The 5050-nt window shown below is 49.9% G+C and overlaps 1 long non-coding RNA gene across 4 annotated transcripts; it reads right to left on the bottom strand.

Moving 5' to 3' along the window:
- Positions 1-1871: 1871 nt before the first annotated feature.
- On the bottom strand, positions 1872-4856 carry LOC135295151 (uncharacterized). Of its 4 annotated transcripts, XR_010357171.1 has the most exons (4): positions 4305-4856; positions 4119-4211; positions 3328-4038; positions 1872-3008 (listed from the first exon to the last, which is right to left on the bottom strand). It is a non-coding gene; the product is annotated as an uncharacterized LOC135295151 (long non-coding RNA). The 4 variants fall into 4 exon arrangements; XR_010357168.1 differs by having other exon boundaries at positions 3328-3405; positions 3910-4856; XR_010357170.1 differs by having other exon boundaries at positions 4119-4856.
- Positions 4857-5050: the final 194 nt, after the last annotated feature.

The raw sequence follows: 5050 nt of genomic DNA, 5'->3' as shown, positions 1-5050 counted from the left end.
CACCGCCTCTGCCACCGCCTCTGTCACCGCCCCCGGGGCCGAGCCCGGCCCGGCCCCGCCCGAGCGCCCCGCGGCTCCGGGGTGAGCGGGGAGGGCAGCGCTGTGCCGCCGTCCCTGGCCCTTCCTGCCCCTTCTCCTGCCCCTGCCCTTGTCTCTGTCCCCTTCTCCTGTCCGAGTACCTGCCCCTGTTCCTTCCTGCCCCCGCCTCCCTCCCCATCCCCATCCTTATCCGTTCCCTGTCGCTGTTCTTGTCCCTTCCACAGCCCCTGTCCCTTTTCCTGTCCCTGTGGCTGATGTGAGGACAGCTCGCCCCGGGTTTCTCCGGCTGCGCTGGGCACGGCAGCAGCCCCTGGTGACAGTGACCACACGTATAGCCCTGGTGACACTGAATGCACACCTACACCCCTGGTGACACTGACTGCACACCAATAGCCCCTGGTGACACTGCACACCTGCAGCCCCTGGTGACAGTGACACACAGCTCCAGCTGACACCAGCGAGAGCAGATTGTGACTGGAAACACTGCTTTGGTTAAAAGCAGCTGAAGCAGAGGGGTGTTTTGTGTGTCTCCTGATCACAGCCGGAATGCTCTCTCTTAAACTCTTCAGAGGGGAAATAGGCTTCAGAGAGACAACATTATTATCATTATTATCGTTATTATCGTTATTATCATGATCATCATTACCAATAGTGGCACTGCCGTGCCAGCAGGCCGTGCTGTGGGGCTGCGGGCACCGTCCGGCGCTCGTGGCGTGGCGGAGGCTTGGGAGGTGGCACTTCCCATTAAAGACGGATTAAAAGTGTGGATGGAGGCGATCTGGTTTCAGGTTTGGTGGAAATGGCTCTGCAGGCTCAGCTCCTTCTCCATCCAGGGGAGGTTCCTGCCTGTCCCTTGGCCCTGGGGCGTTTGCAGGGTGAGGATCTCCTGTAACAGCCCTCAGCCCCGACTGAAGGGATGAAGGCCAGAAAGGAGCATCACAACAGGCTGAGCCTGTCCCAGACTGTTATTCTGATATTTGATGAAAAATCCTTTGCTAGGATTTCTCCCTCCTGAGGAGTTGAAAAGCCTCAAGAAAGAAATGTAAACAATAACTATCTGCTGCTATAGAATGCAACAGGTGCAGCTGTGGTTGGTGCATGTTGGTTGTTTCTAATTAAAAGCCAATCACAGATGCAGCTGCATCAGGAGTCTTTGTTCTTACATTCCACTCCTGTTCTTTCTAGCCTTCTGATGAATCCTTTTCTCTCTATTTTTTAGTGTAATTTTAATGCAGCATTTTAATATAATGTATATCATAATACAATAAACCAACCTTCTGAAACATGGAGTGAAAATTCTCGTCTCTCCTCTTGTCCCGGCAGTGCCCACACAGCATTTGTGCTGACCCAGGGATGCTGCAATCCCCAGCCCCAGTGTTATATATGAGAAGCTAGGCCAATATTCAAGCAGCAATCAATATATTAATTAATATGGTAAATAGTAAAGTTTGAGCCATACAGCGCTGGGTACAGTGGGGGAAATTGTCCCTCCAACTACACACTGATAGTTGGGGCTTACAGATATTTATGGGGGTACTCAGTAGCTTTCTCAACAGTTTCTATTCCCAGTTTTTCTGTCACAGTTCTATACACTATTGTCATTTAGTTTTTCTCAGGATGTATCCCAGAAAGGAGTGTCCCCAGATGTTGGGAGTCCGGCTTCCAAAAGAAGAAAGAAGTCTCCCAGCTGGTGAGGTCCAGATTCCAGGTGCGGGTTCACCTTTGAATTGCAAGGACTATCAATCTCATAGCAGTGATGTCCAGCTTCCCTTGGTCGAAACCATCAATCCTGGAGTTGATGTTCATCTCCCTTTCTCAAGCTGCTCTTCAATATTTTGTTAAGGTGTCGAGATAAGCATCTTTCCTTTTTATATCTTCTAAAGCTATAGTTTCAAAGATCCTTACTACAAGCAAGATTCTAAAATTATACTTCAAAAGGTTATTATTGCAAAACTCTTTTTAGCTAGAAGCAGAACGTTCCTGTCAAACAGCAACATCCTTAAAGCTTTCATTCCAATGCTCCTAAATCAACTGAAGACTTATAAAGGTTAATTGCAAACAAGGGATATGATCAAAGGCCTTCTTCCATGCTTTACTTCCTCAGTTATTTATTAGAATTGTCTTTATAACTGTTCCACAGTCAGTTTGCACACATATCACAGTCACAGGTTGCCTGTGTGTGCCTGACACAAAACACAGGCTGGTATTTCACAGCAGGGCAGGGCAGGAGCCCCAGGGTGCCCCAGGGACAGGGACAGGCTGTGACACCGCCGCGTTTCCAAACAGGGGCACTGAGCAGCAAAGCAGAGCCCTCAGGGGCACTTGGATTGAGGGGTGCCTCGTTAATGAGGCTGTGATTGAGGAAAGAAGCCTGGAGGAACTGGAAATTGCAGAAACTCCACTTGTGACTCAGGCAGCGGGGTTCCCCTCCTCCCTTCTGCTAAAGGACACGTTGGAGTGCAGAAATCCCAGAACCTGTCGTGTCTGCCTGCCCTTTGCCAAGGCACGGGGGAACTTGGGCTGGGTTTTGGTTTCAGCCCAGCTCTGTCCTGTCTGGAGCCTCCTGGTAAATCAGAGCAAAGAAATGACTCTGCTGGAGTCCTCTCTGGGACAAAGTGAGGGGCAAAGTGAGAAAAGTTTAATGGAAGATGTGGTTTCCACCACTGGAGGATGAGGGATGATTTGTTAAAACTGGGAGCTTAAGGAGAAGGGGGAGAATGGAGAATAAACCGATTTAATGAAGACAGAGGGAAGAGAGAGCTGGGTTTAATGCAACATCCAGTAAAAAAAAAAAAATTATATCAATAATCCAGCAAATCTGCAGAACCTACAGGAGTCCAGGGATAATTCTGTGTATTGGCTTTCTTGTCTTTGAGCCTAGGGAGAGGGAAGCAAGTCAATGCCAAATCAGACAGTGAGGGATGAATGATCCTGTGATTTTCCTGCAGCGAAATTTCTGGCACAAAATCCTGAAAAAAAAAAAAAAATTGAATCTACGAAAAGATAAGGAAGGTACCCAAAAATCACACACAGAGAGGGGAAATGAACCCACTGCCAGACCCAGGGGCAGTTCCACATCAGGCAGTGATCAGGATGTGAACAATTTTAGGACCACAGTGCTCTGGGAGAGAAATCAGCCCTGCCTTGTGCTCCTCAGTTGTCCCTGTGTTCGTGCAAAGAACCACAGGTAACTCGGCCAGGAAACTGAAACAAGAAAGGAAAGCAGGAAGGATCCCCTGTCCTATTCAAATTACACTTCAGAAAGCCTTAAACAAATTCCAGACTTACTGCAGCAAAAGCTCTTCAAACTCTGACCTCATCCCTTGCCACTCCTGGTGTTTGCTGCTTGGATTTTTAACCTTCCTCCTGGAAGAGAAACAGAATTGAGTTGTTTGATAGTGCCCTGACATGAAAAGGAAAAAAAATCTTGCAGAAAACCCACATTGGTCTGGTCAGCCACAAACCCTCCCCCTGCACACTCTGCTGAGGGGGCTCTGGTGTCTGGGGGTGATCTGGACCCTCGTGTGGGGACTCTTGGAAGTGGATGGGAAATTATCTAGGTGTGTAAAGAGGCATCTCCAATTCAATTTTGGTCCCAATTTCCAGTCCTACCCTGCCCCTGTGTCCTGTCCCTCCAGCCTTGTCCCAGTCCCTCTCATGGAGTCCCTTCAGGTGTCTCACTACAGAGGGTTAAAGGAAATTCCATCACCTGGGAAGAGATTTGAGATTTTGTGTCTCACCTACAGAGTGAGGAATTAAAGGAAATTCCATCACCCTGGAAGAGATTTGAGATTTTGTGTCTCACCTACAGAGTGAGGAATTAAAGGAAATTCCATCACCCTGGAAGAGATTTGACATTTTGTGTCTCACCTACAGAGGGTTAAAGGAAATTCCATCACCCTGGAAGAGATTTGAGTTTTGATGGGTGATTTTTCAGGTCCTTTCCAGCCCAGCCCAGGGTTCTGTGATTTCACCAGGCTCAGGTAACACGGTTTGTGTCTGTAAAAGGGAGAGGTCACAAAGAGATCAGGAAGAAAAAAGCCACTCCTCCCTGCCTGGGTTGTGTGGAATGTTCTGACCTGGAGCAGGATTTTGGGTTTGCTGCTGAATTCAGAGCTGGGCCAGGCTTTCCCAGAGCCTTTGGGCCCATTCTGTGTGTGCATTTCACCATGCTGTGAGGATCAAAGTTAAAAAAAAAAGTGTTAAAAGTAAAAAAACTGGTGTTAAAGTAAAAAAAAAAAAAAAAAGTTTGGTGATTCACTTACAGTAAATGAGTGATGAAATCAAGTCTCTGGGAGACAGAGGAAGTGCAGTCAGGCAGTGCCTGCTCAGAGCAGTTTCCATGAGCACACAAAACAGAGCTCTCTGCTCATGTGAGACATAAACACCCCGTCCTGCCAGGAATGGACCTGTCTGCCTGCTCAGCCCTTCTGAGAAAAGGCTTCTCTTGGGCTGTGAAACTCATCCTGAGTTCTGGGTGTCTGGGCATGCCACTGAGGGTGGGACACAGCTGGAGGAACAAAAAGATCACAGTGGCCAAGGACAGGCAGTTCCTCAATTGGTGACATTTGGGGGGAATCCCAGAGTGGGAGGGACCCAAATCCCACCCAGTGCCATGGCAGGGACACCTTCCCCTGTGCCAGGCTGCTCCAGCCCCAGTGCCCAGCCTGGCCTTGGGCACTGCCAGGGATCCAGGGGCAGCCCCAGCTGCTCTGGGCACCCTGTGCCAGCCCTGCCCACCCTGCCAGGGAACAATTCCTCATGGCCAAGATCCCATCCATTGCTGCCCTCTGGCACTGGCAGCCATTCCCTGGGTGCTGTCCCTGCAGGCCTTGTCCCCAGTCCCTCTGCAGCTCTCCTGGAGCCCCTTCAGGCCCTGCCAGGGGCTCTGGGCTCTCCTGGAGCTTCTCCTCTCCAGGGGAGCTCTCCCAGCTCTCCCAGCCTGGCTCCAGCCCCGTGCTCCCCTCTGGATGAGGATCCCTCGTGGATCAGTTTTTGGTGGAGGAGTTTC

Source organism: Passer domesticus, chromosome 2, assembly GCF_036417665.1.
Source record: "Passer domesticus isolate bPasDom1 chromosome 2, bPasDom1.hap1, whole genome shotgun sequence".
Taxonomy (NCBI): Eukaryota; Metazoa; Chordata; class Aves; order Passeriformes; family Passeridae; genus Passer; species Passer domesticus.
This window is presented reverse-complemented; position numbering and strand designations above follow the sequence as displayed.